This window comes from Hypanus sabinus, chromosome 30 (assembly GCF_030144855.1).
Source record: "Hypanus sabinus isolate sHypSab1 chromosome 30, sHypSab1.hap1, whole genome shotgun sequence".
Lineage (NCBI taxonomy): Eukaryota > Metazoa > Chordata > Chondrichthyes > Myliobatiformes > Dasyatidae > Hypanus > Hypanus sabinus.
Genome location: NC_082735.1, coordinates 22669511 through 22683648, shown reverse-complemented (window position 1 = coordinate 22683648; position 14138 = coordinate 22669511). Strand labels below are relative to the sequence as shown.

The 14138-nt window shown below is 39.7% G+C and overlaps 1 protein-coding gene across 3 annotated transcripts in view; it reads right to left on the bottom strand.

Annotated features, from left to right (window-relative positions):
• Positions 1-14138, bottom strand: part of LOC132383440 (disks large-associated protein 2-like) — a 706715-nt gene that overhangs the window by 595442 nt on the left and 97135 nt on the right. The window lies entirely within an intron of this gene.

Genomic DNA, 14138 nt, shown 5'->3' with positions numbered 1-14138 from the left:
CTGGATATAAAATTATGAGTGCAGATGAACGTAAATTAGGTAGTCTGCAAGAAAACTTTCTCCATATCAGAAATAAAGCTAGAGGACACAAATTTAGGATAAGGGGGAAGAGGTTTAGAGGGGACCTTCTTTACTGTAGAGTGGCAAGTACCTGAAATGCACTGCCTGAGAGAGTGTTTGGAAGAGAGTTCCGGACACCATTTAAGAACTGTCTCAATCAGCACTTGTATTTCCAAGGCATAGAAATGTATGCGGGGAAAAAAGGGTTAACAAAGAAGGCTGACCTGTGAACACCTTCAGTCAGTCATTGGATGAAAGGTTGTCATTTGCAAATCATGTACAGGTCTTAACAAACAAGAATTAGGCCATTCGGCTCACAGACTCTGCTCCACTATTTGATCAATGGCTGATTTATTACCCTCTCAACCCCACTCTCCTGCTTTCTCCCCTTAGCATTTGAGGCCTTTCCTAACCAAGACTTATCAGCATCCACTTTAAATGTACCTAACGACTTGGCTTCCACATCCATCTGTGACAATAACACATATTCACTACCCTTTGGCTAAAGAAATTCCTCCTCACCTCTGATCTAAATGAATATCCATTTTATCCTGCATCCCTACTTTTATGTGCAGTTTGCCACTTTAAATCTACATCATATATCCCATACAACTTCAGAATTTGTGTATCTCTATATCTAAATCTCTATTTCTCTCCCTATATATCTAAATCTCTATCTATCTTGATCTAAATCTCTCTCTGTCTATGTATCTACAATATATATCTTACTGTAATTTATATTTTTTCTTTATTATGTACTGCAGCTGTAAAACAACAAATTTCATGACATACACCAGTGATATTAAACCTGATTCTGATTTGGTTGCAATCAAACCTTTTTCAATCTCCATTTACATGATTCCCCCCAGTTGTAATCAACGCACCACAGCAAAACAAAATTTACTTCATTTGCATCCGTGGCTCTTTTATCAATAATCTTAAATTGGACAACCTTCTAACCTTACGTTCATTCACCAATGACTCTCTAGTAAACGCCACTAGTTGCCAGTTAGGAATGGGAATTTTTACTGAATTTTCCCCTTATTGGGACAGAACTTTGTAGAAGACTGTCACATCCAAACTTGTTGACAAGCTGAGCTCGATTTAGACAGGATGTGGAGCTATACACTGTCAACACTTGCAGCTAACCATCTCTCACACATATTAAAACATCCAAAGTTAGCAGATGCACAAAATAAGTGATATTTGACTAACAGTCCATTATACAACTTCCCTCACAGTGCCGTCCCAACCAATTTTCCTTCCCACTGCCTTCAATGGAGAGGAATCAAAGCAGGGCATTTAACAAGCATTCAATCTGTTCTTTAAAGATCTGCCAATACTTCATATTCCATCCATGCACACAACCTTGCTGTGGCAAAGCAACATGATGTATTTTTATCATTCAGAAAGAACAGTAAGAAACTGGCATGGATCCTTTAAAAACTTCAAGAAGAATTATTGCATTTGAAATCAATTACTAAAAATTTGAGTTAAGAATATTAAAAATATTGGAGCATTGAAACCTCAGGGTAGAGTCTGTAACTAAAATTCTGCCAATGATTCAAAGGGGAAGTGTTATAAGTTTCAATTACAATAAATATATTCAGTGATTTGACTTCCAGGGCCATCTCTGGTAGATAATTCTATAACTTAATTTTCCTGAGTAAAAGAATTTTCCCTTATCTCAATCTGAAACATCTTTCCTCATACCCAAAACCTGTGTGCTTGCTTCTAGGATTCTACATCCCCAACTAAAAAAAAGCATTCTCACCACACCCATTCTGCATAGGCCTACAGAATGTTGTACATTTCAGTGAGATGTTCCTTCATTTTTCTAAACTCTCACAAATACAGGCGAATTTGGCTGTTCTGTAACAGTCCAAGAATCCAATTGGTGAACTGTTGCTATCCTTGTTCTATGGAATCTATAAGAGTCTGAGGAGATTTGGTACATCAAAGATGACAGATTTCAATAGCTCCACACCACCCAGCATGGAAACTCCAATCCACAGGGTCATGAGAGGCTTCAGAGTGCTATAGACTCAACCAGCCCCATCACGGACAGGACACTCCCCATTGAGCAGATCTTTTAGAGGTGGTGCCTGCAGATGGCAGCGTCCATCATTAAGAACCCTCACCATCTGAGACATGCCTGCTTCTTGCTACCAGCATTGAGGATGTGGTGCAGGAGTCTGAAGACTACACTAACAAAATGCTGGAAGAACTGAGCAAGACAGCATCAATGGAGAGGAATAAACAGTCAATATTTCATAAACACATGAGATTCTATAGATCAAACACGAGGAAATCTGCAGAAGCTGGAAATTCAAACAACAACACACACAAAATGCTGGTGGAACACAGCAGGCCAGACAGCATCTATAGGGAGAAGCGCTGTCAACGTTTCGGGCCGAGACCCTTCATCAGGACTAACCGAAAGGAAAGATAGTAAGAGATTTGAAAGTAGTAGGGGGAGGGGGAAATGCGAAATGATAGGAAAAGACCGGAGGGGGTGGCATGAAGCTAAGAGCTGGAAAGGTGATTGGCGAAAGTGATACAGAGCTGGAGAAGGGAAAGGATCATGGGACGGGAGGCCTCAGAAGAAAGAAAGGCAGGGGGGGAGCACCAGAGGGAGATGGAGATCAGGCAAACAACTAAATATGTCAGGGATGGGGTAAGAAGGGGAGGAGGGGCATTAACAGAAGTTAGAGAAGTCAATGTTCATGCCATCAGGTTGGAGGCTACCCAGCCAGTATATAAGGTGTCGTTCGTCCAACCTGAGTTTGGATTCATTTTGACAATAAAGGAGGCCATGGATAGACATATCAGAATGGGAATGGGACGTGGAATTAAAATGTGTGGCCACTGGGAGATCCTGCTTTTTCTGGTGGACCGAGCATAGGTGTTCAGCGAAATGGTCTCCCAGTCTGTGTCGGGTCTCACCAATATATAAAAGGCCACACCGGGAGCACCGGACGCAGTGTACCACACCAGCCGACTCACAGGTGAAGTGTCGCCTCACCTGGAAGGACTGTTTGGGGCCCTGAATGGTGGAGGGAGGAAGTGTAAGGGCAGGTGTAGCACTTGTTCCGTTTACAAGGATAAGTGCCAGGAGGGAGATCGGTGAGAAGGGATGGGGGGGACGAGTGGACAAGGGAGTCGCGTAGGGAGCGATCCCTGTGAAAAGCAGAAAGAGGTGGTGGAGGGAAAAATGTGTTTGGTAGTGGGATCCCATTGGAGGTGGCATTCTAAAGATGCTGGAAATCTTGAACAACAGACACAAATGATTTAGAAGCAGCTTTTTCCCCTCCTCCATCAGATTTCTGAGCAGTCCATGAATCCAGGAACACTACCTCACTATTCCTTTCTCTTTGCACCATTTATTTTTGTAATTCATAGTAATTTTATGTCTTTCGACTGTGTTACTGTCACAAAACAATGTGGCAATAACAAGTCAGTAATAATAAATCTGATCCTTTCTTGGGTAAGGAAACCAAAATGGAATACAATAGTTGCATAGTTTCAAAAGGTTCCCTGTAATTCCTGTACTCAAGCAGAGAAAGCCAAAATACCATGTCTTCTCAACAGCTTTGTTGCACCCTCATGTTTATTTTCAGTGATTAGTGCACACATCAACAGTTACCAATTTTTCACCATTTGTTCAACTTATCTAAATCTGCTGAAAGCAGGAGATCCAAACCCCAGAATGAGAATCAGGTTTAATGTCACAGCCATATGTTGTGAAATCTGTTAACTTTGCGACCGCGGGGACCCCTGCCTTAAAGACTATTTGCTTCCTTTTCAGATCTCACAATCCCACCCAATTTCACGCCTTCTCCAAACTTCGATGTACTACCATTTGCTTTCATACACAAATTATTTCTGCATGCTATAAATAGCTGGGACCCAAACACTCCACTAGACATTGCTTGCCACCTTGAGAAAGTCCTTTAACATTACACCTTTCCATGTCTGTCAACCAATCTCCAACCCATTCTAGTATACAAGCTCCAATCGCATGTACTTGAACTTTGCATACTGACATCTATATGAGACTCATAATCAAAATGAAAGTCTAAATGCACTCCTTTACCTATTACAGTAGTTACATCCTTATATTTAGATGGAGACGGAATGTAAAGATTTTTACTCACGTATGTGAAGGATGTAAGAAGTAAAGTCAATTCAGTTCAATTCAATGAAACATCAGTTAATTTTTCAAACAAGACTACTTTCAAAAATCCATATTAATTTTCTATAAAGCTGTTGATTTTTTTCTGAGGGTTCTATTATTACACTATTGATTATCTGTTCATTATAATCCCATTCCCACTAGTTTTATTAAATTTAATTGGGAAGAATGAAATCAAAGCAATTTATGATTGTTCCCTTTGGTGACTTTGGAATATGTTTTTCTGTTCAAAACCTTATGGATATAACCCTGTGGGATATTTCTTGCCTTCATTTGTAGGGAATAATGCCCTAATTCTCCTTGTGATTCCTTGGTTCACTTAAGTGTGCACGTTTCCACGTAAAGCATGAATAATAATTTGATAATTATATAGGTGGGGGCCAGGGTCAAAGGTGGAAGTGTTGGACAGTGTTAAACATTGGACACTGCAGATTTTATCCAGTTAGAATGGACAGATCGTCCTTCCTCTTGTCTTCTCTGCTTCAGGACAACCACCAGACAGATGTGAAAGGATCTGAATGGAATTGAAAGCTGTCACTTGTCATTCAATAAGTGCTCCAAAACTGCAATCAAAGTTAAAAGCAGTAGCTGAGTATCACCATTGTGTTCTAAGCCACATTACTCTGAAACTAAGCACACACGCACTTTGTCCACTAAATGCTATGTAGTGTTTTACAGAAAGCAAAAAGTGCACATCCAAACAAAACAATCAATGTTTTATTTGAAAGACCCAATACTGTGCAGTTGACCTTCTAAGGGGCTGAAGTGGCTGCTTGCTCACATCGTATTCATATCCAAGAGACAATGAATTTACATCCCACGGCCTCATCTTTGTCTTTCTGCAGCTTTCATTAATGTTGCATTCCACTTCAATAAATTATTCAGATGAGCCAAGGAGCAGCAACCAATACATGGCCCTTGGGTGATTGTCATTTACTGGAAGTACTCTTCAGAAAATGCTGTAAATTGCATAAAACTTCTCATTTTCAGAGCCATCTGTGCTAAACTCCCTTCTGAAGACTGTCAGATCTTGTAACTGGCCTTAAATAGATGTTTATGCCTCATCAATATAGCAAAATAATTTGCAACAAACGAAGTGCTTGTTGTGAAATTGTTGGAAGCAAGCTAACTTTTGGAATTTTTAGTGGAAAGTTGCCATTGAGTAAATGGTTCAGTGGTTCCATTTAGTATCAGAGAATGTATACAGTAGACAACCTGAAATTCTTATTCTTCCCAGACATCCACGAAACATAAGAAAAACTCCAAAGAATGAATGACAGAGAAATGTTAGCACCCCAAAGTCCCCCCCTCCCTCCCATGCACAAGCAGCAGCGAAGCATCAACCCCCCAACTTGTTCCAGCAGAAAGTACCAGCTCCCCCCACCACTCACCGTGCAAGCAATAGCAAAGCCCACAAACAGAACATGATCTAGAGTCCACCTAAAGCCTCTTCATCACAAGAGTTCGACCTTCCACAGGCTCTCTCTCTCTCTCTCACTAACGAGGGGAGGGGAGACCAGCAGCTCTCTGTTTCCATGTTATAGTCTGCAGCGTCACTTTATTGTGAGTTTCTCCAGCCCGCAATTTGGCAGCAAACTTTCTCTCACCATCGAGCGAGAGAAAGGGAGAGTGAGCAATTGATCAAGTGTAGAGGCTTCCAACAGCCATCTCTATGTACGTTCCAATCTCTGAATTAAGCTAAAATAAATTGCTCTGGAATTTCTTGCTCAACCCCATAAGAAACAGATGCAGGAATAGGCCAACTGGCCCCTCATCCCTGCTCTGCCATTTCTGGAAACCACATCTGATCTTCTGCCTCAAAGCCACTTTCCTGCAATAACATGATACCCCTTGATTCTGTTAACAGCTGAAAACCTAATGGTCTCAGTCTTGAATAAACTAAGCAATTGAGTCTCCATTGTCTTGTGGGTAGAGAATTCCTAGATTTGCCACTATCCCGCTGAAGAACATTTTCTCATCACTCTGCTGAATAGACAATCCATTATTTTGAGTCCATAACCCCCGATGCTAGATTCCTTTCCAAGGGGAAAAAAATCAATTCTGCATCTACTCTATATAGTCCTATAATATATTTTGTACCTAACACTGAAATCAACTCTCATTGTTCTAAATACTCATGAGAGTATAGAGTGCATGTGTTTAATCCCTTTTCATACAACAAACCTACTTGTTTCTTTGAAGGAAGCTATATAACACAATGATATCAATAGTTAAGTAATGGAGTCAAGATTTAAGGATTACAAATTTATGTCCCACACTACAGAGTTTTTGCAACCAAACCAATATTAGGACCTTTCCTCCATTCATGCAGGAAAACAATAGTGTTCATAAAGCTAATCACAGAAAACTGCTTCTAAATGCAATTGTCAGGAATTGTCCCATTTTCCTCTCCTTCACTGGTCTTGCCCAGTGTTACTGATTACCACTTTTATTTCAAGACAGCTTCTAATTTATTTGAGCACACTGTTCTGAAAAAAGGATGTAAGCATCTGGTGTTTTCTCCTCTCTCCATCTTCAAGTGGAAACAGATGTGATGATGATTCTGATGTGGGTCTCTATTGTGGACTGAGCGTGGTAAGGAGGAAGGGAGAGGGGTGGGAGAGAGGTGGGAGAGGGAAGCACCAGAGGCATTCAGTAGCGATCAATAAACCAATTGTTTAGAATCAAATTACTTTGCCTGGTGTCTTAGGGTTGGGTGTGTCTGCACCTGTTCCAACCGGCACTCCTTCTCTGCCACCTGACCCACACCCCTCCCACATCACTCCACCCTTGCCAATCCCAATATCCTTTGCTCCAGCCAGATTTACAAACCCGCTCCCTGCTTCATATTGACGAATGCATAACATGCAGAAATCTTGGGCATCCTAGTTGTATATATGTGCCCAAGACTTTCGCACAGTACTTTAACTCCAGGTACACTCACTAAAGGGAGGTTACACCGTATCCACCTACTCTTCTAGGACCAGTTTACTTCCTACATTGGCTAGTCACTGCATTGAGATCCAGTTGCCGGCACCCTCTGCTTGGTGGTGTGTCTCCCCCCCACCCCACCAAGGAGGAGGTGCTTCCAGCTGATATAATTCAAACTTAATTTGTTTTATTTTTAATGAAACACATTTAAGTTTAGACAAGCAGTTGTTAACACACCATTAACACTCTCAGAGGACTTCTGATTTATAAAAGATTTCTGAGTTACAAAAGATTTACCAACTATAAAGGATTTCCAAACATAGGTACAATTTTTAAGAGGAAATGACTCGTCCATCAGAAAAACCCAAGCGAGGGAATAAATTCTAGTTCGTCTTTCTGTTGCTACATCTTTCAGTCATTATCTTTGTCATTTCCAATGATCTCCAATGCTTCCTATTACTTATACTGTTCTGTTACTAGATGATCTCACTTGCACATGATGCTTTCCAGATACCTTTGCTGAGCCAAAGTAATGTTCACAGATGGTCTAAAGAATTTTGAGGACATCAGTGCAAATAACCTAGCTGTAGTTACCAGATTTAATGTGGGCCAACTAAGATAACCCCATTGTCTTGCATTGGCTAATGTAGACATGGTGTTTCATAGTCACTTCACTTTGGTAACCACATCTCTTGGTAGCTAACCCAGGTATCACTTTAACTTCAAATAGATTACTGCTTGCAAGGTACATGAAGAACTGAAGACTGGTTCCTGTTTACAACAAAAAGCTGAACAAGAAGCATTTGTCACAAACAAATCTGACCGTTTGGAAAGGTCATTCTGCTGTAGAAAGCTGAGATTAGCAATGCACCCCTTGGGCCCTGGAAAGTGAATTTCACACAGATAAATTATAGCATATACTGTACTTTAAATGAGTTCCTTTAACAATACAAGCATGTTGGAATCAGTTTCTTAGTGAGGAATACTCCCTCAATGCCTTTTCCTCTGAATCAGAGCACAGTTTGGTGCTTCAGCCTTACATTTAACTAAGCCACATAATATAGAAATAAAAATAAATGTTTTGCTGTTGTATTAATACATTCCACTGCCTGCTAATCTGCCTGCATTGAAGTCTACAAGCCTTTGTACATCTCCTACATATATCAAGTACCAGTTTGTTAATATCTTACCAGTCATTCGAACCTGTGCATGATAAACATATACAGGTCTCAAATGATCGCAAATTAGCCAAAATTATTTTCCCAAGATAAGGGAAGAGCTTAGGAGGAAATCAAAACCATACTAAAACAACAACTGGAAAAAGGTTAAAAAGGCAATAAGAATCTGAGGTAGCAATACTAACAATACAAAAGAAACGGTACTAAAATAATGGAGTACCAATGGATGGATTATATCTAGATTTTCAAAAGCAAGTCCTCAGAAGCCCTGGCAGTTGGTGCTGGCACAACAGACTATAACACCCACCAGTAAATCTTAATTTTCTCCTTTAATGACTTGAGATCTTAAATGCTCATTTTGTTCCATTCCCAAAACAATTATCAATCACTGTAAGCAGAAGACAATTTCTTGAGAGGGAAATCTGGTTGGGAAATTCTTCTAATTGTTCACATACTCTTATTACTTATGTAATGCTTTGAGCAAAGTATATACCTTTGTATTCTTTCTGCATGGTTTTATACACGAGGCAGGTGTCTCCAGAATACATTTATTACTTGCACATTCTCTCAGGCCTGGTCCAGGTGACTGCTTATTACCTCTGATCCTCCCACTTCAGATTCCCACCTTCACAGAAGCCACAAAAAAAAAGAGGGAAAAAGGTTCATATTCTTCTTGCAATCAATACTATCAGTTCTTTCTACCATCTGCCTGCAGATCTTTTCTTTGCAGGTGTGCATTTCACCTCCTCTCTCATTTCAAGGGCATTGCAGTTTCAAAGTCAATCAACTTTTTTTAACTTGTTATTCAACCAAACCTGGAGCTCCACTCATTAGCCTCATCCAAATCCAACCTTGCTTACTTTTCAAATGCAGAGCGATTCCTGGCATTTTCTAACTTGCAAAGTACGTTGAATACATTTTATTGCCCAGAATACAATATTCTCTTGATTCATAAAGGTTGTCATAGCCAGGAAAAGTAGAGGCAATGAGCTTCCACTACCTAATGAATGCTCCCAGTGCTGTACGTCTCAAATAGACTCCGACAGCCCAGTCCAGCTCCAAGCCTTTACATGTGGCTTAGCTACTAAACCAGGCAGAACCTGGAGAAGGGGCAAAGGTGGGTTACTGGCACCTTAAAACCAGTCGTTTCGGGCAGATGGAGCTCGTCAGCCGTGGTTGGCAGCTCATCCAGAGGAAAGAAAACTTTGATCTCAAACCTTCACTGCCTTGAGGTTCTACCCACTCATGGAGAAGGCTTTGGGAGTAAACCCTAAGGAGAAACCCACAGCTGGAGTATCTACGGCAGTCCTACATTGAGGACAACGCTGACTGGCAACTTCTGTAATGCTGCTGATGCCAAACTGTATCAGTCTCTGCTGTCCCTTTGGATTCATCAGCTTCATGGAGAGGGGGGGAAAATGTTGCAAGGGCAACAACTTTCTCCCCATAATGTACTGCTCTGGCTTGCATACCACGTAAACAGCTTTACGCATGGTCAACCCACTACAATATTCTCTTCCTAATAAAATAACTGCTTTACTGGCTCATGACATCAATGTTACTGGAGATTCAATGAATTTAAAATATGACTCCAGAATGATAACTCTCAATCCTGCATTTGTGGCAGGATTGGTGTTTCTTGGTATCCGGCCATTGACAGTCAATGTAACAGAAGGCATCCTTGTTGGTCCACAAGTCAATCAGGTCATCAATATTGGGCAAGTCGATGAACTTCTAGCGGGACTGGTGAAAATCACACGGAAGGCATTCAAGAATATTGTTGAAAATTTTCTTGGCAATTACAGAGCACTAAACTATGTCCAGCTGGTTGCCAACTTGCTTCAAGGCATACAAAGCCATGAAGTGTAACATGTCACTAAAGACTCATTTTCTGCATTCCTGTCTAGACTTTTTTCCTGCAAATCTTCTCAGTGTTGTTTCCTCAGAACTTTTTTTTTGTTTATGATGGACCACTTGAAACTGAACACAAATATAATCGCAGACGACCTGTGTCACGTAAGAATTTGGAGAAACAAGAAATTAACTTTTATTGAATATAATGAGTTTAATTGCAGAACAGTGCTGACGCTTCGCAATAGTTCAACTAAGCTTAAAACGTTTTGTTGATGATTTTTGTTTGCACTCAGTGACTGTGGCTTCTTGCTTAATTATCCAGCAATAATCAGCCAGTATTGATGGATTCCAGTTGCCCTGATACCATTTATCCATGACTGCAATGTCCCGGTGAAACCTTTCATTATGCTTGTCAATGATAGTGCCAAAATTTGCAGGGAAGAAGTCTAAACAGGAGAAGGAATCTGCCTCGAGTATCAAAATCCTTCATGGAAATTTATAATCTTTCTAAAACCTTTTCTGCCATGCAGTATTTGCCCTGCCAGAAGAAGGTAGAAAACATTTTAGCTTATATTGTGGGCAACATTTTAATTGACTTGGATTATGAATTGAAAAACAAATATAGGCAATTTTTTTAAGAAAGGTGAGTGATAGGGAAACTTCATGGTGATTTTTGTGATCAGCAGCCCCAAAACCATAAGATAAACCCAAAAGTATTCAGGAACCAAAATCATTGTTGACTGGTGTAACCAGCCGTCACTGAAGGATGCAAACACGAGGAAATCTGCAAAATCTTTTACTATCTCTTCTTTCAGTAAGTCCTGACAAAGGGTCTCGGCCCAAAACGCCGACAGTGTTTCTTCCTATAGATGCTGCCTGGCCTGCTGCGTTCCACCAGCATTTTGTGTGTGTCATTGAAGGATGTTTATAGGAAGTAGGAGAAAATTGAACTGCAAGTGGTATTACCCAAGATGTGATGGAGGAAAAAATACTTCTACTCAGTCTTTAGATGGAATCATTCTTACCTCCCTGCATTTATCAGTTATCCCAAATTCTGGGAAACTAGAACAACCAGTATTTGACCTGAAACAGATGTAAAGTCACAAAACATTATTATAATAGTTAAATGCCTGAGCCTACTTTTCAAAAAAAGAGAGCAAGTTAATGGAAACGATTGTGGTGTCCTTTACTACATATAAGAAAGCTCATGATGAAATTAACAGAAGAGCAGAATCATTCAAAGAATAAAATATTTGATTTTTCTAGGCGCCGTCCAGGAAAAGGTTCTGGCAATCTAAATACAGTGCAAATAGTTATTATTCTGTTTGTTTCTACAAACTCTGCAAAAATCCTCTCAAAGCACAATATGGAATACTGTATACACTCAGTTGCCATCTTATTAGGTACACTTGTACACCTGCTCATTAATGCAAATATCTCTTCAGCCAATCGCATGGCAGCAGCTCAAAGTATAAAAGCATGCAGGCATGGTGAAGTAGTTCAATTATTCAGACCAACACATTAGAATGGGGAAGAAATGTGATCTAAGTGACTTAAGGGCTATAGAATGATTGTTGGTGCCATGCTGGGTGGTTTGAGCATCTCGGGAACTGCTGACCTTCTAGGGTTTATTGCACAAAAGTCTGTAGAGTTTACAGAGAATGGTGGAAGAAACAAAAAGCATCCAGTGCGCAGAAATTCTGTGGGTGAAAATGCTTTGTTAGTGAGAGGAACATCAGAGGGGAATGGAGATTGGGTCAAGCTGGCAGGAAGACAACAGTAACTCAAATGACCACTGCGCCTCAGAACTCAGGCCTTGGGACTCGCACCACCAATTTCAGGAACAGTTGTTACTCAACCATCAGGCTCTTGAACCACAGGGAGTAACTTCACTTCACTTGCCCAATCCTTGAAATGTTCCCACAACCAATAGACTCACTTTGTTCTTGATATTCATTATTAATATTTCTTTATTTTTGTATTTGCATGATTTGTTGTCTTCTGCACTCTGGTTGAAGACTCAAGTTGGGTGATCTTCCATGGATTCTTTTATTTTTATTATTCTACAGCTTTATTGAGCATCTCCACAAGAAAATGAATCTCAGGGTTGTATATGGTGACATACACAGACTGTGATAATAAACTTATTTTGAACTTTGCAACAATGGTGGCTTGCAGAAGAGCATCTCTGAATGCACAGCACATCAAACTTGAAGTGGTGGGCCACAGCAGAAGATCATAAACATATGCTCAGTGGACCATTTATTAGCTAGAGAAGGTACCTGTTATAGAGGCCATTGAATGAAAATTGGATTCCTTAATACAAGTTTTCTTGCTAGAATTCAAAAGAGGTTTTGTGATATGTTGATCATATCTTGTCAGTCAATACTTTATGGGTTATCCTTTCAGGGCAAATTATGCGGAATAGAAGAGTAAAATCTGTCACTTCTGCTGATTTCTTTTCATCTTTGCAAAGAGTCAGGGATTTACAAGGAGATACCGATCTATAGACCATTAACCTTCAATTGATTTCTCAGCATTTCCATTTACAAAATTAAAATACTCAGCGGTATATGGAAACTAACAGTGTTCCCGATAGGCAAAAGACAAAAAAAAAAGACAGCATCTTATTGTGTGTTCAGAATACTTTTCCCCAAACTGACTGCTTTAGAGCTAACAACCACACACCAAATAGTACTTAAAATAAAGAAAAAAAGTCTGATTATTTCCCGTCAAGGGGTCAACTGAGGAAGACAAGTAGGTTAAACAGAAAAAAAAATCAGGGAAGCCCCAATCCTTCAAGTTGAAAATGATACTATGTCACATCGAATTGAGCGAGCGGACATTACCTGAAATTAAAGGTCTCAGGCAAAAGGCATTGTTACTACACATAAATATGGTGTAAAACAATTCCTTCAACCCACAGCAGAACCTGAACCCACATCTTTCTTAGCCAAGAGGCTACAGTGCTAGTGGGTGAAACAAGTAGATGCACCAACAGTTGTGTTCAAAAACATTTTGTTTCTGCGTAAACTAGCATTCAATTTAGTGAGCAAAACCAAGGGAGATATCCCATTTTAAAAAAACTATTACTTAGAAACAGAATGATACAAGGGATTGGATACAAAAATTGCAATTATCCAGTGATTAAAATAATGGAATCGTTCCAGCTCAGAAGGAAAAATTTGATCAATGAAGTTCACACTGACTCTCTGCAAGGACAGGCTGGCTGATCCTTTCTCCCAGAGCTCCGCAATTCTTTTCCTATTTAAATATCTTAATTGATATGCTACAAATCTACTGAAGTTTGCAGTAGTGTGCGTATGCATTGGATATAATATTTGGCTACACTGTTTGAATGAATAAGCGCTAACTCATCTTATTTACAGTTCCCCTCCTCATATAAATGCTTCTAAAATATTATTTGAGAATGAAAAGGTGATTCACTGGATTCCCTCATTAAAGAATTAAATCCGAACACTTGTATAAAATACTATTCTTTTTAGGTTTTATATTCAGGTGCACATTTTATGACTTTTCAAGAAGAATTAAATTTACTACCAGTTAGGAGAGCTTACACAGAAATGTGCATTACATTTCGTTCAATTTGACAGTTTACTTCATAAATTCAGATGACTAATGGGTGCAGCATTCACGCGCACCGCTGAAAGCTTAAATATTGTGCAAACTATAAATCCCGGCTTCATTAAGAATGATCTTTTTCTTATTATTAATGATGACCTGAAGACACAAGATTATAACTGGGATTCCAAGCAGTCATTGCAAGGGGAATGCCAAAACTGAAAGGAGTTACATATTTATTTGTTTAGAGATAGTAAGCTGAACAGAACCTTCTGGTCCAACTACCCACCTACTGAACCCAATTTACAATGACCAATTGACCTACTAAACAGTACATC